Below are 26352 nucleotides of genomic sequence, written 5' to 3' on the forward strand. Positions count from 1 at the left end.
TCAGTCATTACAGTAATTATAGGCTATTGGCCAGAGGCCTTAGAAGAAGCAGAGCATTCAGAGGACATCTTAATGCACGATTTAAAAAAATATTTTTAGGCCATAGTACTGTACACGCAAAACACACAAACGTGAGATAGCAATAAAACGGGTTATATTGGGTCATTTGCCGATAATTTGCCGCTACGGTATACGCATGGTACTACTGGTTGCGCGTACATATACTAACACTGATTTTCGATCTTCTGCCCATACAGTACGTACATTTTATAGAATGTTTTGTTGTAGGATTATTTTTAAGTATTACATACAAAAAGTGTTTTCAGATGATACATAGTACAGTACAGTACTACAGGTTGTACATAGAGCATATCTAAAAATACGAAAGACAACAGGAATACTGCAGGGCACGATGTTTACATCTCTGTCCGTAGCATTTTCATGTATGTACTAAGTATATATTAATGACTACTGTAAGTACATTTTGTAAGTTGAAAAACGATTTACTAATTTTCAAATATTACAGTACTGTAATATATTAACGTAATACAGCAAAATTTCAATGACATATATTTGTTTTTCTGAAAAGTGCTTCTCCCAAGCCACCTCTCTGCAAATACAAAGAAATCACGATGCTGGACGCTGTGTACCCAGGACCAGTGATACTCGACACACTATTGGCTGTCATCTGCAAAGCAGCCAATCCAGAAGCACCATTCATTTTCCTTGGCGCTCATTGGCTATTCACTTGGTGCTGATTGGCTGACCATTCACAACAAACTCGCGAACACGGAATTCTGGGAGACTGCTCCATGGCATCCTCCTCAGGTTGTGCGTATAGTTTGCAGCATCCTACCGTGTGAAACCGTGCGTCTGTCCGTTTTGAATTTTTATCTTTGTGCATTGGCGGTATTCAGCCCTAAAATGCCTCCTAAAAAACGCCCTGCTCCTTCAAAGCCTTCTGGCAAAGAGTCTAAAAGAAAGAAGACTTATGAAACTCGAGGAGAAGGTGAAACTTCTTGACATGTTAAAGGAGGGCAAAAGTTTTGCTGCGGTTGGCTGCCATTTCAGTGTTAATGAGAGCACAGTGAGATGTATCGAAGAAAGAGGCGGAGATACGCAAGTCTGTGAGTATGAGCTACTTCGGTAGTGCAAAGACAGTTGTGACAGTGCGGGATAAAACAATCGGAAAGTGGAATCTGCTCTGGCAATCTGGATAAAGGACTGCTGGAAGAAAAGCTTGCCCCTCGACTCCAACATCATTCGTGAGAAAGCGTGACAACTCTACCAGCAGTTATCAACTGCTAAGGAAGGCGGCGATGTAGTACAGGCAGAGGAAGGCGTTGAAGAAGGCAAATTAGAATTTTTAGGCTTTGATGAACCAGCAGAAGAAGAAGAGGGGGAAGAGCCCCAAGCAGGACCATCATTAGCGCCTCAAGGTTTCCAGGCCAGCAAGGGGTGGTTCCACCTAAAGTCTGTTACTCTGCATGGGGAATCAGCATCTGCAGACATTGAAGCAGCCGCGAAATATCCGGAGGCCTTCAAGAAGATCATCAAGGAGAAGGGCTACCATCCAGAACAGGTGTTCAGTATGGATGAGACTGGCCTGTTCTGGAAGAAGATGCCTTCCTGGACATACCTTATGAAGGACGAAGCTAAAGCCTCCGGATTCAAGGCCCAGAAGGATAGGGTTACCCTCATCATGTGTGGGAATGCAGCTGGTTTCATGCTTAAACCAGGCCTTATTTACAAGGCTGCAAACCCCAGGGCCCTCAAGAATAAGAACAAGGTATTGCTTCCTGTGTTCTGGATGCATAACCCTAAGGCCTGGATCACCAAAGTCCTCACAGAGTACTGGTTCCATCAAAGCTTCATCCCTCGAGTTAGGCAATACCTGAACAACTTGGCCATGGAGTTCAAGGTGTTACTGATTATAGATAATGCTGGTGGCCACCCTCTCTCGATCTTTCTTACAAGGGAGTCCAGCTTGAGTTCCTCCTCCCAACACCACCTCTCCTCCAGCCTATGAACCAGGGCGTGATCCGTTCCTTCAAGGCACTCTATACTGGGAACTCCTCCAGCACCTTGTAACTGCAATGGACAGTGACAGTGAATTTACGCTAAAAGAATATTGGCGTAAATTCACGATTATATATGTCAGAGCATCATCAGCCGATCACTGAATGACATGAAGAAGGAGACCCTGAACATGCTGGAACAAGTTGTGGCCGGAGTGTGTTCATGATTACAGGGGCTTCTCTCTGAAGAAATTCAACATTCGGCCATTAATAAGGCTGTCCAGTTGGCGAGGATTCTAGGTGGGGAAGGCTTCGAGGACATCACCGAGGATGAAATCAGCACCCTTATTGATGCTCACTCTGACCCCTGACGGACCAGGATTTGGAAGAGCTGACAGAAAGTCTGCCAGTGAGGAAGAAGATACGCCAGGTTCAGGGGAGGAGCAGGAGGAAGAGGAGAGCGGCCTGACTTTGGAACATCTGTCCCACATGAAGAGAATGATTCAGGATATGCAGGAGTATGTTTCAACATGGATCCTTTTTATGGAACGCTCCTTAAAGTTTTCAAACATGCTTGATTCAGCATGGGAGCCCCATAATCAAACCCTCACCACCATGAAAAAGCAGCGACAGCAGCTGCCTATCACCATGTTCATCAAACGGACGAAGAAGGCCCCTCCAAAGCCTCTCAAATCACCCAAAGTAGTGCCTCTCGAATCGCCTGAAGAAATGCCTCCCCAATTGCCTGAAGTAGTGCCTCTCAAATCGCCTGAAGAAGTGCCTCCCCAACCACCTGAAGTCGTGCCTCTCAAATCAACTGAAGAAGTGCCTCCTGGAGCACCTTCTGAAGGTGAAGAGGCACCCTCAGATGAGTTTTAACTCCTCTGCTTTGCTGTGCAGTCATATCTTCATCGATGAATCGTCATTCATTGCACTGCACAGCTAATTCATCATCATCACCTTTAATCAACATTCATCGCTGGTGAATACCCGTATGATTTACCTATGTAGTAATCTTAATATATAAGTAGTTCTAATAGCCACAATGCCCTCTTAACTTCTCGAATTCTTCACGCTTTTTCGGATATGCTTGTAACTACGAAGCCGAAATATCCAAACGAAAGAAGAAATTGAAGAGCCTGTGAACACCGGGCGCGGGAAGCGAACCCGCATTTCCATATTCACAAGGAGGTCGCGTTGCTGACTTGACCACGAGAAGGATAAAAGTCTATTACCTCTCGTACATACATATACCTGTCATTTTCAGATATATTTATTAGAGCTGGAATAGACCCATCCTCACCATCATAGCCAAGTGGGCAATCATTTTTATTGCTTTTTAGGCTGAAATATATATGTAGAATCTACTGGTCACTTTTACCAGACACATATGTAATTCTAATAGCCACAATGCCCTCTTAACTTCTCAAATTCTTCGCGCTTTTTCGGATATGTTTGTAACTACTAAATATTAAGTGTCAGATAATGAAGATCTGGGTAATTGATGGATTACTGTGTATTAGAAACATTATCAGACTATCAAACTTAGCAGTGAAATTATATTTACTGATGGTACAGGTTTTCTTATGTTCAAATTTTTTAACTTTTTAATTATCCATATTGAAAATTTATTATTTATAAGTTTATTAACAAGCAACTGACAACTGTATCTAAAATCTTCCTATTCATACAAATATTTGGAATCTAGAAAATTGCAAGGTTATGACTCCATTAGCCATATTCAGTGGTATACTGTATTTGAGTAAAAAACAGGTAGTCCTAGCATTTCAAAGTTAAAATATCTTCTTTTATCATCAGCTGTAGTTAGAAACTCATTATTGATAAGGGTTACATTAGTTTTGAAACTTGTGTATTGAAACTTGTATATATATATAGGTTGTATATATATATATATATATATATATATATATATATATATATATATATATATATATATATATATATATATATATATATATATATATATATATAATGTGTGTGTGTCTTTACTTTTATTTTACATTTTTTTCTTAGGAATTATGTCTTCACACCAAACTCTTGGCTCCAGCCAACATGCCAATTGCTGACTTTCTGGCAAGGGCCCCAGAGCCACCAGCTTTCATGGTTATACGTAATGCAGTACAATTACTGAAGGTAAGTTATGAAACAGTTTCTTTCCAATGTGGTAAGTTCATATTTTCTTTTCTGTGAAAAGTTGCAGATGGTGGTTGGATTGTTGCTCTAGTGCAGAGGTTCCCAAACTTTTTGTTCCTCGGTACCCCTTGGGCTTTTTTTATAGGTTCCCATGTACCCCTAACACTAAAAATTAAGCTTAATATTAAAAAAGAACATTTTAATATTTTGATATTTTAAATTTATGGAGTCTGCATGTGTAGATTACAATAGGTATCTTAAATGGTGATAACAGAAATAAAGCAATTACTAAGGTAATTTATATTTTGATCCAGCACATACAATACATACCTTTTTATTATTATCCAAAACATTCAGACCAAATGTACCCCCTGAAATGTGCAAATGTACCCCTGGGGGTACATGTACCCCAGTTTGGGAACCCCTGCTCTAGTGCATGATAGTGAAGGTAAGACTCCTCCAGGGTTCATTAGATGCAGGTACAAGTATTTGGAAGTAGCAAATGACTGGTACTTAACTTTTCCTGTTCCACTAATATATGCCCAAACTGATATACAGCACTCTGTTTATTTTAGTCTGGGCAAGATTTTAAACTGGAAGTAAACATACTCACAGAGTTGCAGTGGATGTATGAAGTGCAGTCCATCCACAATTACTGGCTCTTTACTCAAGTAGATAATTTCTCATCATGATTGTTTAGTAGAGCGTGAGTGGATACTAATCAGGAGAGTTCACACTTTCATGGATCTATCCACTGGTCTTTTTCCTTCCACTATAACTTCTTAAGACTTGTTACTCTGTCTCCTTCATACATTTTACAAGTTCTTTGAGGTGCAGCCTTGTGTATTTGATAAATTTTACTATCAGTCAGTACTGATATTAAATTAAATGTGACTCACAAACTAATTTTTTTCAAGGAATTTTGTTATTGTTTGTTCTGGCACGACATACAAACCATCGGTCCTTTACATTAGGAATTAATTTCAGGCGTAGGCTGGAAACGGCCGTTAAACTCTTGAGCAAGGTGGTTAGGCAGTAACTACCGCCAGGTAGGCATGAATACCTGCCTGCCCGGATGTAAACATTCCAGTTTGCTTTCGGCCGTCATGTGTTGCTGACCTGTTTTTCGTTCTCTCTGCCTGACTGTCGTTAAGCTCTTATTATCCCGGTGGGACTTTCTGTATTTTTGTTTATATATACTGTACGTGTGTTTGATATTTATTAATACAAACCCACAATTTGTGATAACCTTGCATAAGCCGTCTTTCCCTGCGCTGTCTTGGGTGTGACGGCCAAGGGCATCATTGGAGAAGTGTAAACGAGTGGTAATCTTCTCTTCCAGCAGCCCTTTACGTAAATACTGAAGGCATCCCTGTACATTCGGAGATATAGTTTGGGACTTAATATCTTCGCTCCCTTACATTGATCGGGACATAAGAGTACGTTCCCTTCTTGGGCTTCCGCCCTCCTTGTATAAGGGGCATCACTACTTCCTTCCTACTTATGCTGAGTGTTGCTCGCCGCCTGCGCTTGGAGAACTACATGCCGGGTGGGAGGTTGCGGGCATCGTCGGTAAATTCCACTTCCACGGCGCCCTTGGTGGCCTCCCCTCCATCCTTTTTCTCTTCCCGTAGGTTCTTCCTTCTCCCCATTAGTAGATCTCTCTCCTTCGCCCTCTTTGCTTGCTCGTCAGGCGAAGACCAGGGGCGGGGAGCGATCTTGTGACCTCTTCTAGAGTACCTCCTCCCGCTGCGCAGGGCAGTTCCCCTTGTAGCGAGAGGAGTCTCCCTCTACTAATCATCTTTGCTTTTTCTTTCAGGTTGACAGTGAGCATCGCAGACACAGCAGTAGTTGGCTGGATATATCAAAGGATATCTCGCATGAAGCAGTCCCAACGTTCATTTAGTGTTGCTTTGGGATCAACCACATTACCTGGTTAGATGACATATTTCCACGTCAGGATCATTCTGACACTGTTCCCGCCGATGTGGATCGATCGCTGTCATTGCTGGTCTTCATGTATGCTGTTGCATTGCCTCCGGCATATATGTGGTCCATCTGCTCCTGCTGTTCCCTTTGTTATGCACTTGTCAACTCGATGACAGTTGGTGGGCTGCTCTTCCTGGTCTCCTGCCGCAGCCGCCCTGATTGTTCCTGTCGCTGCTGGTGACTTTCATGTGACATTTCTGTCCGTTGCAGTAGCTCCTGCCTTCCGAACCGCTAACGTAGCTCCTGCATCGGCTGTCCTGATCATGCCCGCTACTTCTCCTAGTGGTCGTGCCCGGGGGCGCTTCCGTTGTGTTCCTGCCAGCTGGCCTGGAGGTTACGATGTCTGCCATCCTGTAGAAGATGTCGGCATGAAGGGGAGGGAAGTCGCCTTGTGGAAGTGACGTTCCTGGCCGTTGCGATAGCTCCTGCCCTCCGAACCTCTGCTGTAGCTCCTGCATCGGCTGTCCTGATCATGCCTGCCACTTCTCCTGGCGGTCGTGCCTGGGGCCGCTTCCGTTGTGCTCCTGCCAACTGCCCCAGAGGTTACGATGTCCGCCATCCTGTAGAATACATCGGCGTGAAGATGAAGGAATTCGCCCTGTTGAAGTGATGTTCCTGGCCATTGCAGTAGCTCCTGCCTTCAAAACTGCTGCCGTAGTTCCTGCATCGGCTGTCCTAATCATGCCTGCTGCTTCTCCTGGTGGTGGTGTCCTGGGCCGCGTCCGTTGTGTTCCTGCCTGACTGCCCTGGAGGTTACAATGTTTCGTGTCCACCACCCTGTAGAAAATGTCGGTGTGGAGATGAAGGAAGCCACTCTGTGGAAGTAGCCGCCATCTTCTTCATCTTATCTTCGATTTCATCTTCTGCTGCATCTTCCCTTCCTCTCCCAAGGTCCAAGGGGGTCCCGAGAATCGGACAGACCTCCGTCGGCCGAAGGAGAGGAAGAATGCTTCTTCCCCTTAATGCCCTTGGACATCTAGGGACTGCCTCCCTTTGAGGAGGCAGTGGATCTCTCTTTGGCTCTTCCTGACCTTCGGGTTAGGAAACCGATTCGCATAGCCCTGGGTTTTGTGTTTCAGAAGCCACGGGCACGCAGACCTCGGTTTGCAATCCCGTTCCCAGTCCTAGAGGTTCCGCCTCTAAGACGGGGCTGCTTCAGGCGCTCGTTCGCGAGCCGCTCCGAGTGCTCGAGATTCTATGGAATATTGAGTATCCCGATCTGGTCTGGAGAGATTTTCCTCGGCCCAGTTCGGGAGCAGCGTGAGAGAAAGGGCCGAGGCACCCAGGTGTCTCGGCTCTTCCTGGCAGCACCACAAGCGCTTCCCGAGTGCTTGCCAGTGCTCAGTCGGGTTCCCAGCCTGGTGTCTCGATCCTGTCGGTTCGAACGTCAGAAGAAGCAGGGAAGAGATTCCCTTCCGGAGTCCTGCGACTCTTCCGGGAGACAAGTTTCTCTCGTTGGCTTTGCCCGCCCTTGAGCGGGAACCGATTCGCATTCTCCTGTGGGGTTTTGCGCTTCAGGGGCTGTGAGAGCACAGCCTCTCGAGGCCACGCCCTCATTGCCAGTCTTGGAAGTCTGCGTCTAAGACTGGTTCTGTGCTTGGCTCTTTCGATCTCTTAGGAAACTGAAAGCAGCTGCTCCCGATTTTTGGGAGTCTCGTGGGTAGCTCAAATTCTGTGAATCATGAGCGCTCTCCTGACGAGAGGCACAGGATGAGAGAAAGTGCCGAGACACCCAGGTGTCTGGTTGCCGGGGCACCTGGGTGTCTGGTTGCCAAGACACCCGGGTGTCTGGTTGCCGAGACACCCAGGTGTCTGGGTGCCAAGGCGCCCGGGTGTCTGGGTGCCGAGATGCCAGGTGTCTCGATACTGCCCGCCAGCTGCTTCAGTTGCTCGGCCGGGCTTCATTCTTGTGTCTTGAACTTTAGGGTTTGAGCATGCAAGATAGCAGACACAGAATTTCCCTTTGAACCTTCTTCTCGAGAAGCCTCGGCCTCGAAGGAGTTTAGAGTTCGGGAAACTAGCAATTGTTCACGGCAGACGAGTTCCGGCCTGCTCAGTTCCCCTGTGTTCGCACGATCGGCTCGGCTCGGCCCCTGGTCGCACTTTCGAGACTGGCTCGGCTCAGCTCGGCTCGCCCCGCGGCCCGCCTGCTTCCCAGTCCACTGCATACCAACCAGCTGGATCGCGTTCACGTGATCAGCTCGGCTTGGCCCTACTCAGATTTTTCCGATTCGGGTTCTTGGCTATGTTCAAGTGAACTTTTTGCTCTTCCCAGGAAAGCGCTTTGCCATGGCACAAGTGCTCTTCTTCCCCCCGTGTGGCAGTAATCTCCTTCGGTTGATTATCGCTCACGGTTCACCTCTCCTGCTTATCTTAATGGCAGGACAGGTAGGGAAACTCTTTCTCCTCACCTGTTCTCTTCTCCTCTCGGTTGTTCCGAGAGGCGCGAGACGGACAGAGAGAGCTGCGACGAACTTCTTCGGAGTTCAGCTGCCTGGTGTGCTTTGGGTGTCAGTCCCCCGATTCTCTCGTACTATAACCAGGTAGCCAAGGAGGGTTTCATGGGATCTGTGAAGGTCTCTCCAAGGGAAGAGGTACAGGGGTTTCACGCTTTGGTAACAGCGAGGGTCTTCCTCTTCAAGTTGCGATTGCCCCCGTGTTTTTGGAGAACTTCGCCCCGATTCGTCAACGCGAGGATCCCCGGGACAGGACCGCGGCTCCCCCAATGAATAATCTTCATCATTCTCAACCCTTGCAGTTCCTGAGGGGCCGAGTGTCGGGGATCGCCGCGGTCCTGACTTCCGAGAGCATTCTCGACCTGATGAATTCTTTTCTTCGAAGGAGTTAATTTAGGTCAAGACACCAAACTTTCACCCCTGCCTCGACAGAACATGAATTCTTCTTGCCTCGGAGAGTCTTGCCAACTGCAGTTTTTTGGGCAATTCTGGTGCTAAGAAGGACTTTTTCCCAATTCGGATCTCCGGTTTCGTAAGTCCCGAGTTGGCTCGACCCTTAGAAACGAACCATTACTTGGTTCTGCCTTTCTCTTTCAGAGATTTGCCAGATACCTCGGTAATCAAGGTTCGTACCAGGGCACTGCCTTGTCCTTTGGACAATGGCCAAGACCTTTGGGTCTTAGTCATCTCAACTGGACCTTGAGTTCAAGCCAGCCCTCCTCAACTCCTTAGCTAAGAAGTCCCAGGCTTCAGAAGAAGATTGCAACTGCTGATGCCTGGATGAAATGATACTTATCAAATCACTGGAACTGGCAGCGACATTGCCAAGACCTGGGAATGGATTCCTTCAAGAGAAGTATCCATTTCCCTTAGCTCTCGGCAATTCTTTCCCTCAAACTTCCATCCCGCCTCCTCTCCCATGCTCCCGATTCGGGAAATGCCAGCCCGGCTAGAGCTAATTGGCTCGGTACCCTGTCATCTTGCAGAAGCTTCCCCATGGTGGAGAATGGAAGTCTGCTTCCATTCCTCCAAACTTCTTTCCTCTTCAAAGTATGAGGAAGGAGTTAGGCTAATGCTTGATTGAAGGAACCTTTGAATATGCTTGCATATTCCCCTCATATCTTGTGTCTACTTTCACCGATTGAGGAATAGGTGCACACTGGTAAGACCTTGTCTTGAAGGTGTGGGACCGAGACGATTAGTACCTTCTCATCACCGTCCTGGTCTCAGGGCAGCCTTTTGGCAGTCCGAGAATTCAGGATGAGTTTCGCGGCACTCACTGGTTTCATTGAACAACAAAACCACAGTACAGGTAGTGCTTGAGTTACGATGATTCGACTTACAAACGCTTTTACGATGGGGTTAGCAATTAATATCGATACACGACAATATTTTGAAAATATGTATTTTTAAATTTGGCAGGCATCTCGACGTTATTTATATGGTGGCCCGAGAGGCTGGAATAGGTACATTAATTCAGTGAGCTGACCTCACTTGCTCGTTGTGTCGGAAGTTAAAATAGGTCAACAACGTTTACGATGGATTTAGCAATCAGGCAACGCGACCAGGCAGCAAGAGAAACCAACTTACAATAGACCAACTTCTTTTCCATCTCTTTATTCCATCTTCTAGTTAAAATGTAAGAGAATGATAAAAGTATTGTTAGTAACCTTATCACTTGCTCGTTGTGTCGGAAGTTAAAATAGGTCAGTGTTGTTTTGCTAATAACTTTGATAACAACTGTTTGTAAATTCAGATAGTGCACGAAGTGATGTTAAGTACTGGTATGTTTTTACACTTTATCCGCTTTGATCGGCAAGGAAATATACTCAGTAAATTTAAGCTGCAGTTCTGAGAAAAGAATGTTCAAGCTGAATGGATTTAGCAAATAAAATTGGAAAGTATTTCAATCAAAACTACTGGGCATGAAAGAACAATATTACTGCTGTTTTCATTTAAAAATACATTTTTGAATGAAATCAAGAGAAAATAGGCACAAAACAAATGGCAACAAACATCATCTATTAACAAAGAAATGGCTAAATTAATTTCACAACGAGAATCATATTTCGACAAGAGAGACCAAGATTCATTTACAACTAGAAGCAAGACCAACTTTTTTTTCTCCATCTCTTTATTCCATCTATTTACGATTGGATACAGTGTAGTAAAGCATTAAAAATCCGTGGAAAAGATGAATGATAAAAGTATTGTTAGTAACCAATATAATTATACTCTTGTTCTTTATACTGACTTATCATGTCATAAATTGAACCTGCAGAATTAGCACACTAATAATTACTATACCATATATGTATAAAGTATACTGTGTAGTGTACTACCATCTGTTGTTTTGCTAATAACTACCTGAATTTGTCGACAAACAAGAGGCAATCGTTTTTCCTTCTGTTTCAAGAGTGCAGGTACTCGTCTAGCACTCAACAGCCATAACCATCTTGGGGATTAGGGGCCTTTTGAGTGATCCAACATGCTGCTGTACTTTTTCTTCATTTCATGCAGAGACTGCATTCTCTTCCTTCTGTTGATGCTAGTATACCAGGGCATGACAAGAAATGCTCTTTTTGGGAAAACTCAATCTACTTTTTTCCCTCTTTGTCATCCGATCCGATTGCCGAGGCATCGAGAAGAATTTCGCTTGACCTAACCTCCTGTAGCAGCTACACAAAAGCGGTTCTTGAGGCAGTACATTCCTGTGTGTTCAGGACTGGTAGACCTTCCAGCTTTCCTTGCAAGCATAGGCTTTCTCGCCGAGCAGCAACGGATATAGCTGGATATCCCTTGAAGTCCTCTGCAACACTGTCCCAGGGACTGGATCCGTCTTCGCTGATGGTGTCGTTAACAGAACTTCTTCTGGGGTCAGAGTCGCTCTTCAAGTCTGGACTTCCTCTACTTCTCCGCCGAGGATTGCTTTCCTCCCTTTCATTTGTGAAGAACGTAGGTCCTTGCGACCTAGTCTTCCATCAGAAGTAGCCTTCTTCTCCTCAGTCGAGAGTAGCTACGGACGAGAAGCTTCTTCAGTCGTGCTGTCCCAGGGAACTGTTCCCTGAGTGGCATGTGACTCTCGTTTAGGGTTCCTGTCTGTGCTCTGTACGCCCCTTACGAGAGTCGTCGAATAGAGATATGCCCTCTTAGGACCATCTCTCATCTTACTCCAGCCTTGGCGTAGTAGATGGAAGAACAGGGATGGGGATCATACCTCGACTCCTTCTCGGATGTCGTAGGTGGACTCTGAATCCATTGGCATCTACTGCCGGGTTCGAGTCCTTCTGGTTCCCCTCCTCCTTGGACTTTGTGTCAATGATCCAGATCATTCTTTACTTTGTCCTATTAGGGAGCTGTGGTACTTTCTGAAGGTTCGGCATTCCTAACCTGGATGTCGTCAATGTTTTCGCTAGTACTGTCTCTCCCAAGGAAGAAGTGTCTAAGGACACATCTTCCTCCTGACTTCGTGAAGCGATCAAAGGAGGTACTCGACAGCTGACAACGACGACGATACCAGTACCTTCCACCCAAGAGCTCACCAAGTCGATGGCTTGGTCCATCCCTCGCATTCCAGAAGTTTCTGTCAGTCTGGAAGCAAGACGTGGTCTCTTAGACCACACTCTTGTCTTCTTCCTTCGGTCTTGCCCACAGGCCCTTGGAACCTTCTTTCCTTGGCTCTGTGGTGGCTGCTCAACAAGTTGTGTTTTCTTACCTGGCTCCTTCAAGAGGACGAGTAGCATCTCGCCTAAGGCGTTGGTTCTGGAAGTGAGAAGGATTCCGAGAGTGACTGGCCTCTCTTCCTCCTCCTTCCCCTTCCTCCAACTTCTCCTCCTTAGGGATGAGAATTAGGACTCGAACCAATAGCTGCTGGAACTGGCACTGATGCGGTGAGACTACACATCGAGCACCCGTTCTACTTTTCTTAGAATCATAGAAGCAATTCTGCTCCTTCCTCTAGCAAGGGGAGGAAGGAGAGACTGGCAATAAGGGAACCTTATCTCAGCTTTTCCTTACTGTCTCCTACTCTAGATCCTTCCAGCCTATTTCATAGGAGTTGCATTTCCTCACTCATGTGAAAAGGTCCAGTATCTGACATTTGATCTTGCAGTTCCTACACTCCAATCAATATGTCAGAGGCACGGTACTCCTCCTCAATCTTTCGACCAGGAGGAGTAGCCCAGGTGTGCAGAACTCCAGTCAGTTCAGGAGACTCACTCAGATTCCTCCCTCTAACCAGTGAGTCTTCTTAATGTAAAGGACCCATGGTTTGTATATTGTGTCGGAACAAATCACAAAGGTCCTTTACATTACATACTATGCCCACCTCATGCCACCCCTCAATCTGAACCTGGACCGAAAGGCAAACTGGAATGTTTACATGTGGGCAGGCGGGTATTCCCGCCTACCTGGCGGTAGTTACTGCCTAACCACCTTGCTCAAGAGTTTAACGGCCATTTCCAGCCTACGCCTGAAAGTAATTCCTAATGTAAAGGACCTCAGGTTTGTATAGTTAGGAAAAATACAATTTACTTTCAAAAATTGTGATTTTTGTTTGTATGGTGTAATATAGAAATGTAACGATTCCACTTTTATCCTTTAGTATCCCACTAGTGTCACCTTCGGTGTTACTTGTTCATAAACTCCTTTATAAAGGGAATCTAAAGGATTGCTAGTTGGTAGTCAGTATGCATAAAAGAAGCAGTTAGGTACCTGCGATGCTCTTTTTAGACTTGACATGCCATTTGCAAGAGAACCTTAATAAGAGCCCTTGAGTGCAGAGTAATTCATATAAATTTTAGTGCTGCTTTCAATTTAGTAAAGCACAAGGCCCTAATTTATAAATTTATAAACATCAGAATCCTTACAGATATGCAGTAGTGAGTTTTTGTTAATGAGATTTTTAGTGAACCAAGACCAATTGTGTCTGGAGCTCCATAAGGTAGTGTTCATGGCCCTCTGTTAGTTGTAGTGTATTCAAGTGATATAGTTGTTGTCATGGAAAACAAAGATTGTTCAGTATGTGACACTTGTGGGATTAGTAAAGTTTCCACTTCTGGGAAATAGTCTCAGTCGGAACGTGGACCTGATCAGTGAATGGTGTAGTCAGTGGGGTATGAGGCTGAAGTCCATTAAAATGAAAACACTGTTGATTAGCAGATCTCATACAGATTTTCCACCCCGTCCTCCCCTTCAGGTACTGACCTGTTTCATGACTCCTTTTTAGGAAATACCACCAGAGATGCAGTATTTTTTTAGAAGCAAAGAAAAAATAATTGTGCTGCAGTTTTGTACATACTGACTATGGTTTACACTGATCTGAATTTTTTATAATTAGTATTTCAGAATTAGACAGCCCTTTTAAAAATGGTTGCTGACATTTTAAGAGCTTTTTTTTAGGCTTTTGAGAGATTTTGAAAAAATATTTGTTTGATGACAGTGTGGATAATTTTTTAGTACAGATTTTGCAAAATATTTAGTTTACAGTATAACAACTCAGATAATTTTTTTCAAGAATGCAGTAAGTAACCATCTCATATAGTCAATTTGAATTACAAATATTCTTTTTGTATTACAGAGTATGGATGCTTTAGATGGATGGGAAGATGTAACAGAATTGGGTCATCATTTGCTTGATTTGCCTTTACCTCCCCGCTTAGCCAAGATGGTGATAACAGCAACAGTGTTGAAGTGTCTGGATCCTGTGCTTACTATTGCAGCATGTCTTGCCCATAAGTAAGTATTTTAGGCTGTTGTTATGGGTAAAGTTAGAGTTAAATATATTTCCATAGAGATAAAGCCAGTAAATCTAACTGTTAATCAAAGTGTGACAAAGTAGGATGGCCAGTGTTTTTTCCCTCTTGTGTTTTATATAGTTAAACCATCATTTGACTGTAGCAATGAATATGCTTTTTATCTTTCCCAAGTCTGTAACAGATTATGAAATTAGTCATTCAGTGATTGTTAGTAATGTTAGGATATCACCTGGAAGCAACCCATAGGTAAATCCAACTGTGTGGCCTTGCAAGGACTGGCTCATCAAAAGAAGATGTGGCTCAAGATACAAACTCAGCCCCTAAGATTTGAAACTTTAAACATAGGCAGCATTACAGGAAGGGAACATGCAAAGTTACAAGAACTAAAGAGGAATCAGTGGCCCATGCCTTGAAAATATTTTAAGGATTCATAGACCAGACTCAGAAAGGAAATCAGGATCGAACACATCAATTAGTCTTTTGAAAGGGATTGGCAAATTGATGGAATATTCTTATGCAGGTGATGGAGAAGTACAGAGAGAAGTTGAGGAGTGTTCATATGTCTTTATCAACCTAGAAAAGGCACATGATAGAGAACCTTGACAAAATGTGGAAAGAATTATGAGGGAGTGGGTAGAACCAGAAAAGTATGTGAAAGTAATTAGTGAATTGTATGGAAATGTAACAACCACCATGAAAAACACTAGGAATGACTAGCAGCTTCCAGGTCAACATAGGATAGCACCAAGGATCAGCGCCGAGTCCCCTCTTGTTCAGTATTGTGCTGGTTGTAATGATCTATTATGCAAGGGCAGAGTCTTCTTGGTGTGTGTTGTAAGCTGATGACATAATTTTTATTGTAGAAACTAAAGAGCTGCTAGAGAGAAAGCTAGGTAAATGAAATTATTTACAGTATATGAGAGTAGAGGGGATGAAGACAAGTCAAACAAAGATTGTATACATGATAAATTGTATAGATGATGACCAGCAAACACACTTGAGCTGGGAGAATTGAACATCAAGGGAGTGTATAAGTATCTGTGCTTGTTAATAGATGCAGTGGGTGATATTGATAAAGAAGTTAACCTTCTTGCAACAACAAGAACTCCCTATTAGGCTGAAGGGTAGGGTACATCAGGTGTGCAGGAATGAGGGTGCTCAGATGGATGAATGGACTGACAAGAAAAGAGCAGATAAGAAATTAATACATTGGAGGATCAGCAAAAGTCATAGAAGTGTCAAGAGATATTCCAAATGTCAAGATTGAGATGGTTTGAGCACTTAATGAGAAGGAAGATGATGAGCGACATGGAAATGAAAGTACTAGGGACACAGAGGAGAAGAGAGCCTGAGAGAGGACAGAGGTTGCATAAAAGAAGACATCAGAGACAAGGGAATAGGCAAAGAGAGGACACAAGATGGAAACACCTGGAAAATACTAATTGAAAAACAGTGATTCCAGCTGGAGAATAAGATGAGAAGAAAAAGAAGAATCCTTATATGACCACCATTTTCCCAAATACATATAATTGAATTGACTTCAGTTATTGCCAGCTTACAAACCACTGTTACCAGAGCCCATAGGATTTATAAATCAGTATTCTACAACAGTCTGCTTCTCATTTTGAAATCAAATACTGTATAGTGGTGTTCTGGCACCATTTCAGTGGGATTGTAATGGATTGTTGGTACCATTTACTAGGAATATTTGTTTTGTATATGATAATGTTTTTAGTAATGAGAAATTTTCTCTATTCTTACAAACCTCTAATGCTATGCTGTGTAGTACAAGGTTGGTAGCCAAGAACTGAGTCATCATTAGGTGAGAGAGAAAAATTTTTCCTTTCAACGGAGCATTCCTCACTAGAGAAAACATACCACACTGAATATGTCACAGATAGTCATTGCTACCTTGACTGTCATATGGCAGAGAAGTGCAAATATATTAGCTCCAGGGTTTGGTATGTCATCGCTTTTTTTTTTATCTTTTGCTAAATTTATTGTAGGGATTTTGTACTTACGGTGATGTAATATATAAGCATACTGGTAGTTCTTGATTCACTTTGTTAAAATGCAGCAGAAGGAACAAATTATATGAATGGGATTTGTTTACTAAACTAAAGAGTGCTTCCATCTTTAAAATACTTCTGATTTCTCCATCTTATGTGTAAATTTTGCCATGACCTTTGGTTTAATGTAGATACTCCATGAATTACCGGTGAGGTATTTAAGAATTTATTTTGAGCAATAGAATCTTGTGGAAATCTAGTCATTGTGTCTCTTGAGTTGTTTCTTAAATGTTATTATTTTGTGTTTTAATTCATTAAAGAAAATTGGAAACAAATGGCTTGCTGGATTCAGTAGTGTGTAAGAATCTTGTAAAAAGAAAATTAATATGAATACAAGAATGTCTGAACATGCAAACCTCCACTAAGGCTGAGCAGTCCACTCACATCATTTGTCTCTACCATAGTACAGTCACATGCTGCCAGTCACAAGATACACATAAAATTTGCGTAATACTGCTAACAAATAGACACACACACACCAAATAGTAGAGTAGCATCCTGGTCAAGAGGTAATATGCCTAAATGCAGACAATAAATTGTACTGAATTATAGATAATGAGGCCTTGATGTTTACACAGGGAAGCTGTATAAAAACAAAGCTGTTTTGCTCTCAGAAATTTCAATGTAAACATCCTCCAAGGGAAGAGGTCTTCTTTGTGAAAGGTCACCACTCAGATTTGCAGTAACTTTCTGTCTACAGTATTGCTTATTCATTGGGATGGATCTTACTGTTAAGGGGGGCGCACACATATATAGAAATAATGCTCCGTTTTTTATGACATTTTTGTATGTTATACATATATATAAGGTGATGTTCCAGAAAAAATTTGAGAGTGATCAGATGATTATTTTGGATTTTATTAAAAAATAAAAAAAAATTTAATGAGTTAAAAATGTTTCTCCTCCTTCATTTTTAGAGCTATTGCAATGCGGCTTCATACACACAAAGTATATCGTAGTAGGGAAAAAAAAATCATGGGAAGAGTTTTTTATTTTTTTATTTTATTTATTTATTTATTTTTTATTTATTTATTTTTTTTTTGATGGGGGCGAGGGGATTTTCCCCCCAAAATTTGTATAATTTGATTATCACGGGTTCCTCGTCAACATAAGAAAAAATCTAGCCCCCCAAAAATATTCGTCTTTCTTTCCTCTTTCCAATGGTATATTTTAACTTTAAAATTGGCCTAAAAATAAAAAAGCAGTTAGTGTTGGAAGTGCAAAAAAGTGAAAACTGAGAAAAACGACCGTAACGGTCAACAAGTGTTTTTTTTTGGCACTCGTGGAAAAAACTTATCTTAGAGCGTTATTTTGCTTGATTTCTGGCTCCAGGTCACCCCCCCCCTTTATAAAAAGGGGTATTATTTGCTCGAGGCAAGGGTATCATCAAGTACCACCTGACTCATTGTTGCCTGGTTTGAAACTAAGAAACTAAAAGTTTAGTAGCTACCAGGCTGATATTCTTGACTCATTTTCAGTTGTTTTTTCACTTGTTTGGTCTTTTTGGTCTTTGGAGTTCGATTTTCAAGCCTTTTTGCCTTTCGAATGAAGAACTTCTTCTATACTTTCACTTGTGCCAAACAGATGTGTTAGTTAGTTGAATTTCTCATAGCCGAAGTTGTGTTCAATTTCCTCAATATTTATCTCACTCAATTGATGGTGCTGAGATTTTCCATTGCTAATTCGCTTTGCTGGGCCACTAACCATAAACCTACACAGTTGGCACATCATTAAACTATCAGTATCCTATCTATTGGCAGAGACTTCGACCTGAACTTTACCCCTGCAATTTCCTACCTTGTATCTAATACCCGACACTATTTTATCTAACTGAAATCTAGATATAATGAACTTGTCATCATATACTCTCTTTTCATCATCCTTTATTAATTTCATCAACTGTGAGCGTATTTGTGAATTTGAAAGTATATAGATTGTATTTAGAGTTACTGGATGTAAAAAAAACGGCAAAAAACACCACAAATAGCGAAAAAATTGCTCAGAGTGAAAAGGTGCCCACCACCCGCTTTCAACGTTTGGGGGCAACTGACTCTTAGATCACACATTCACCAAGGAATAAGCCATTGTTGCTGCCAGACGTAGGAGATAAGGTGATATAAAAATCAAAATAATTAACCCTTTAATGCCGAAGCCCTATTTTAAAAAAACGTCTCCCGTATGCCGGGCGGCCTCCGAGAGGTAGCACGAAGCGGAAAAAAGTTTTTTCAAAAAATCACAGCGCTTTAGTTTTCAAGATTAAAAGTTCATTTTTGGCTCCTTTTTTCTCATTGCCTGAAGTTTAGTATGCAACCATCAGAAATAAAAAAATATCATTATCATATATAAATATTGGAATATATGACAGCGAAAAAAAAACTTTATATAATTGTATACAAATCGCTGTAAAGGAAAACGGTTGAAGCTAATGAGTTAATTTTTTTAGTTGTATTGTACACTAAATTGCAATGATTTTGGTATATAACAGATTGTAAAACGATTAAAGCAACACAGAGAAAATATTATCACAAAATGATGCGTGAATTCGTAACGAGCGGACGTAAAAAAAATTTTTTTTCAAAAATTCACCAAAAATCAAAATATTGTGCTAGAGACTTTCCAATTGTGCCAAAATGAAGGAAATTGATTGAATATTACTAGGCTGTACGTTTTTTAGCTTACAATTGCATTTTTGAACCATTTCGATCGAGTTAAAGTTGACCGAAGGTTGATTTTTTTCTATTTATCGTTCTTTCGATGTAAATATAAAAAACTGTGAAGAGCTAAAGGAATGACATATTTATTGTTGTATTCTACATGAAATTGCGCACATTTTGATGTATAACACTTTATGTAACGAATAATACGAAACGGCGAAAAAATTACGGCAAGCTGACGCAAGAAATGACAGGATTTTCAGCGGATTCCGCGCACGCGGAGCGAAGGAAAATTTTTTTTTTCAAAAATTCACCAAAAATCTACATATTGTGTTAGAGACTTTCCATTTGTTGCAAAATGAAGGTAAATGATTGATTGTTACTCGAATGTAATAATTATGGCTTATGGATGCGTTTTTGATCATTTCGGTTGAGTCAAAGTTGACCGAATGTTAAAATTTTGTCAGTTATCGTGATTTCAGCGAAAATATTAAAAAACTGTGAAGAGCTAAAGGAATGACATATTTTTTGTTGTATTCTACATGAAATTGCACACATTTTGATGTATAACACTTTATGTAACGAATAATATGAAATGGCGAAAAATTACGGCAAACTGACGCAAGAAATGACAGGATTTTCAGCGGAGTCCGCAAGATGCTGAGCGAGGAAAATTTTTTCAAAAATTCACCAAAAATCTAAATAATGTGCTAGAGACTTTCCGTTTGTTGCAAAATGAAGGTAAATGATTGATTGTTACTTGAATGTAATAATTATGGCTTACGGATGCCTTTTTCGATCATTTCGGTTGAATCAAAGTTGACCGAATGTTAAAATTTTGTCAGTTATCGTGATTTCGGCGAAAATATTAAAAAACTGTGAAGAGCTAAAGGAATGATATATTTTTTGTTGTATTCTACATGAAATTGCGCACATTTTGATGTATAACACTTTATGTAACGAATAATATGAAACGGCAAAGAAATTACGGCAAGCTGATGCAAGAAATGACAGGATTTTCAGCGGAGTACGCGCGCGCGGAGCGAAGGAAAATTTTTTTTTTTCAAAAATTCACCAAAAATCTAAATAATGTGCTAGAGACTTTCCATTTGTTGCAAAATGAAGGTAAGTGATTGATTGTTACTCGAATGTAATAATTATGGCTTACGGATGCCTTTTTCGATCATTTCGGTCGAATCAAAGTTGACCGAATGTTAAAATTTTGTCAGTTATCGTGATTTCAATGTAAATATTAAAACACTGTGAAGAGCTAAAGGAATGATATATTTTTTGTTGTATTCTACATGAAATTGCGCACATTTTGATGTATAACACTTTATGTAATGAATAATTTGAAATGGCGAAAAAATTACGGCAAGCTGATGCGAGAAATGACAGGATTTTCAGCGGAGTTCGCACGTGTGGAGCGGAAGAAAATTTTTTTGTCAAAAATTCACCAAAATTCTAAATATTGTGCTAGACTTTCCGTTTGTTGCAAAATGAAGGTAAATGATTGATTGTTACTCGAATGTAATAATTATGGCTTACAGATGCGTTTTTCGATCATTTCGGTTGAGTCAAAGTTGACCGAATGTTAAAATTCACTTTGGTTGCTGGGTCCTTCTCCAGCATCCCAGTCTAAAACTCGCCTCACACGCTCACTTCCAACAGGCAGTATGCGCCTTTCACGGTCCTGACGCCTTTGTGACATATCTACAAACGTCCTGTTGCAGCACGAATACGCAAACACTCGCCAAAGTTCTGCAAAACACGTCTGCTTCAAAATATCGCTCCCGCAAGGTCCGATGCTGATGCTATCTGGCGTGAGTAGGAGGGAATTCGCGCATGCGCGTCTGGGTGACGCTCAAAAACAACACAACACCTGGATCCGTGAACTCCCAGCATCCGCCAAGGCGCGTGATTTGAAATCTTCCGCAAACTAGGCCTATAATTATTTTTCCGCGAATATTTAAAAAAAGCATTTTCAGTCGACGTTTGCAACGTCCACTCGGCATTCGACAGACAATTTTTGATGACGTTTAAAACATCCAACAGGCGTTTAAGGGTTAATAAATTAGGCAAATAAAGGAAAAAATGACAATAGTCATTAGGAGCAAAGAGCCAAACGTCAGCCCTACCTCACTGTGTGGGAAGCGGAGGCCCAAAACCCCATCAATTTTAATATTTCGAAAAAATGCTTTGGTCGCTTGATAACAAAGGTGTTGCTCATGTCTTACGGCCATTTAACCATTTTTTTTTAAATTTCAAAAATATTCATCAAAAATCGAAGCGTGCCCTCCCCTTAAAGTTAGCTTATATCTCCGTGCCAATAGGCGAGTTAGCATTAAGCAAAAGATCACTTGGCTGACCCAGAAGACTGTCTAATTCACCTGTTCTTCACCAGGTGTTCTAATGTTTTAGCTCTAGGCAGAATTCTCCTTGCTGCCATTCGGTATAGGCGATTGTTATGTTGTGAGTTTTGGCTTTTTGCTCCTGTCACAGTACTGTAGTTTTAATCTTCCTAGGATGTCTTCCACCAGAAGCAAAACAAATAGCATCAGCTTATGTAAAAATGATTACTGTGTAAGCAGGATGCCTGAATTTGAGGTAGATCAACATACTGTTTGTACCGGCTGCAGGGGTACAGATTGTGATCTAGAAATTAGATGTGAGGAATATAAGAATTGGCCTAAGGACCTTAAAAGTGTCGGATATAGGAAAAGAAGGGAAGCAGACAGATTGCGGAATCTATTAGTTGGGTGAGGTCATAAACCTATCTTTTCTTCCCTTCCCGGTGAGCCTTTGTCTGTAGTTAGCCCTACCCAGTCTATGGCTTTTTCCTCTCCTAGGCCTAATGATATAGCTGGTACTGAGATTTCCTCTTCAGCTCCTCCTTCCGCTTCCCTTTCGGTTCAGTAAAAGTATATTGAGAAACTAGAACAGAATGTAAGCCTTATTTTTAGAACGTGTTAAAAGTTTTGACTGAATTTATGATAGGAAATCATTCTGAGTCCCCCCATAGTGTACGATCATTTTCACGTTCCCCTTTCAGAGGTAAGGTGTTGTTGTCCTCACCTGTATGTAGCCCAAGCCTAGGACTGCCCTGCAACAGTTGGAACAGTCCACTGCCAGGGAACTGGGTCAGTTCTCAGGGTGATGGGGTTCTGTGCCCTCCGACTCCTACCTCTCTTTTTTCATGGTCTCAATCCCGTTTAATGCTTTCGCCAAAAGATCACTGTCATCAATAGCTGGTAATGAGGTTGCTAGAACTGATAAGGGTAAGAATGTAGGTATAGATATTGTTATTAATAATGATATGCATGTAGCAAGTTGTTCTAGCTCGGCTATGTTGACTCAATCAGTTGAACCTATTTCATCTGCTTCAACGTCTCATTCTAAATCTTTCTCAGCTACAGTACACCTCTGTCTTCTGACTCTGTTAATGTTTATCTTTCCCATCCTGCTATAGTTACAGATTTTACTGTTGTTTCCAAACTACAGGTAGATGCTATTCTAGCTGCTTTACTTTCTAAAGATGTGTCATCTGGGAACATTCATAAGCCATTGGAGACACTTTTAGACGAGGTAGTGGAGTTTGGTGTCGGTGACTCTTCTCCTCCTCCATCTCCCTTACAAGTCTCGTTTTCTTTGACGCCTGGTAGCGCTTTGTTTTCTGCTCTGCCAACTTGTGTCGCTTCTAGTGGACAGCTGCAGACTACTTTGCCTGTAGTCTCCCCTCCCATCGCATCAAAATTTCGTTGTGAGGGGTCTGATGCTGTCACCTTGACTCTGCAGTTGGCAGAAGAAGAGTTTGAGTCACAAAAGTTTTCTTCAGCGTTTCGGTGTTTGCTGGAATGTTAATTCTTCTCTTTATCCTAATTTGATGGAGGAAAGAAGTTCTGTAGAGACCAGGTCTCTGTAAGCATCTAGTATTTTGGCTCCCGTTAAGCCTTGAAGAAGCCTAAGCTTTCTCCTTCAATTAGAGCATGTTTTGACGAAATATCTCGTATTCTGGCGCAAAAAGCTTCCTTCAAGTCTGCCAGCTCTAGTCTTCCTGGTTTTTTGAAGTTGCAGAGAGCTGCTTCTTACAACACAGGTTTGTTACCAGCGCTTAAGCCGTCTTTAGTCAACGATTCTGACTTCCTTGCTTGTCTGGATCCTGTGAAGAGACGTGCTCTTGAAACTGGCAAGGTGCTTTGGTCTAATGCAGAGGCAGAGACTTTGTGTAAGTCTTTGTTTAGAATTATTGAAGTCTTGTCTTTTGCTGAGCTTTCGCTTAGTGCTATTGCTTCCTCTCTGTGCCAGCGTAAAGAATTTCTGGCACCAGTGGGTATCAAAGCTTGGTTTGGGAGGAGTCCTTAGAATTTTTTACTTGCCTGGACAAGGCTATTTCAGACACGGCAGGCGAGTGTTGTTATGCTTTCTCTAACTCGGTCTTGAAGAAGAGAGAACAGTTGTGCTCTTATCTTTTGTCTAAGATCTCTCATACTTGAAAGGTGGCTGCAGTTTTGGTTTCCCCTCTGGACCGCCTTCCTAATCTGTCTCTATGTAAGGCAATAAGGGAGGATGTTTCCATACAGGAAAATAGGGAGTTATCAGACAATCTCTTAAGGCAGGCATTAAAAAGCCTGCTTCTTTTCCTTCTGGCCCTCCAGTCAAGATTCGTCCCTCCTCGTCTCATGACTCGTCTTCAGCTGTTAAGACCTTTTGTAGGTCCATATCAGGCTTCAATAAAAGCAAACCTTCTAAGGTTTTTAGAAATAGATGAAGCTTTATGTCCTCAGGTTCCAGTAGGTGGCCAACTGCAGGCCTTCTGCCATGTTTGGAGAGACTTAAGGGCAGAAATTTGGGTGGTGGAGGTACTGAAGGAAGGCTATGTAATTCCTCTTTTGTCTCCTCCTCTGTCATCGTCTCCAGTTGCTTTTCCATCTTTGTAACATATGGAGGTTTAGGAAAACATGGTTCAAGCTTGCCAGTGTTTATTGTTATCTTCCAAGAGCAACATTCCAATTATATTATATCAAGTAAGTGCACCAAGGCTCAAACGCAATGGCAACAGCATAGGCTTTTAAACATTTGCAAGATATCATTACATCTCCCTTTTTCTTTTGAAAGTTAGATATGAGACAACACATCACTTCATGAAACAAATCATGTACTGTATTGTAATTCCATTCAAGACAAATCAGACAAATAAACTCAATTCTTTACAGTATAATATTCTGTCTTAAAATCATATTTTAACACTTGTAATGTAATTCCATTCGGGGAACACTTGTATTGTAATTCCATTCAGGGAAACTCTTACAAAATAAACTGTGTTCTTTACAGTACATTATACACTATTGAAACCCCATACAAACAAACTCAAATCTGTACAGTACAATACACCATTAATCTCTAAGACATTTTTTTGTACATTAACACTAGGTTCATTAGCCTGAGATACGGGAACCCTCAATTCAGAACGTTTCTTGCTCATTAAGCGCACCTTCCTCAGACACATGAATATTATCATCAGTAAGCAAATTACCTTCAACTAGAAGTTCCATTCTCTCAGGAGTTTTTACTAATTGTTGACAATTTCTCCTATACATTTGACCAGATCTATCTTGAACTACTTAAGACCTTGGTGCCACTACCACAGCTTTTATCCACTTCACTTTTATTATTTGTATCCTTTATTCTAACAATACTTCCTTCCTCTAACTCAGGAAGGTCCCTTGCATTCTTATCATAGTGATTCTTTTGTACCACATAATTATTCTTTAGCATTTCTGAAACTCGTAGTGGATCCTGAGCTTCAGGGATTAGGAGTTTTGGAATAGTTTGGAGTGTTGTACATGTTCTCCCAAAGAGTAATTGAGCAAGACATTCCCTATTACTGGTGTATTTCTGTAATGCAACACACTAAAGTAAGGGTCACTGCCATCTTTATTTGCCTTGTTAAGTAACTTTTTCAGTGTCTGAATACTTTGTTCTTCAAGACCATTACTACAGGAATAACCAGAGAGGATTTTGTATGCCTTATACCATAAGATTTGCAAAATTTCCTAAACTCCCTGGCTATGAACTGGGGCCATTATCACTATGGATTATCATAGGTATGCCATGGCGGGCAAACTGAGACTTCCAATATGGAATCACTGTCATACACAGTGTGTTTTCCAGTAAGTTAAACTCAAAGTATGCACTATAATAATCAACATGTATAAGGTATGATTTGCCATTCCACTCAAACAGATCAGCACCCAGCTTAGTCCAAGATAATTCAGGAATTTCATGAGGAATGAATGGCTCTTTAGTCTGTTGCATTTGACAAAAAGCATTACATGTTTTACAGGAAGCAGTCATTTTAATATATTTACTGTTCTAGTTGTTGTGTATTCTGTATACTGTACTAGTATTAATTATATACAGTATGAATGTCTTTGTAATGTCAGATCTCAAAAGAGTTAGTGATTTAGATAACTTAAGAATGTAATTTAGAATTAGTAATATCTTTCTTGATAATAGCATAGTAGTGGGAGAGAGAGTTTAAGTTAGACCAGATGTTGAGATGGGTGCTTGTTTCCTGTTAGATTCGAATGTTGACAAGCGAGAGATAACAGTTGAGTCGTGTTGAGATTTCTTCAAAAGTTTTGTCCCATACGATTTTCTGGTAAAGATGTGTACCTTTTTGAGAAATACGGATGAATTGTTGCACTGAAGCACATGGCAATTGCGTCATGTTTAAGATTACATTGCTTTGATCACGTATTGTTCTGACTGCGTCCCATACGATTTTCTGTTCGAGTCATACGCCTTTTTAAGAGTAAAAGCACATCTCGATTGATTACATCATGTTTTGTAAGATTGCAGTCCCAAGATGTTTTGCTCAGGAAATGACATCAACTTCCTTTTCTAGAATGTTCCCTTGTAGCTCGTTTACAAATTGTAATGACGCAATTTTATGGGGGTTTTGCATCATGGTGGAAATCGTAAAAATCTGCTAATTCAGATTTAGAGACCTTTTGTGTGGTTCTCTCTCTCTCCAAAAAAAAATAAATTATTAAGATAAAATATTTGTGTGGTCTTTGATATTAGTTTTAACTTTTGAGATCTGAATGTAGGAAAAGTGTATATGTTTGTAACGGTGACTGTCAAAAAAGTGTGTTTTGTGAATCTCGAGAAGCTGCATTTTGGGTGATTTTGCAAAAGTTTTCACAAGCATGTGTAAGGTAAAGTGAATTTTACTTATTATTACCATGGTATAA

General features: G+C 41.3%; 1 pseudogene; it reads left to right on the forward strand.

Moving 5' to 3' along the window:
- LOC136837153 (3'-5' RNA helicase YTHDC2-like) overlaps positions 1 to 26352 on the forward strand; it is a 1085270-nt pseudogene that overhangs the window by 680847 nt on the left and 378071 nt on the right.

The sequence above is a fragment of the Macrobrachium rosenbergii genome, chromosome 58 (assembly GCF_040412425.1).
Source record: "Macrobrachium rosenbergii isolate ZJJX-2024 chromosome 58, ASM4041242v1, whole genome shotgun sequence".
Classification (NCBI taxonomy): Eukaryota; Metazoa; Arthropoda; class Malacostraca; order Decapoda; family Palaemonidae; genus Macrobrachium; species Macrobrachium rosenbergii.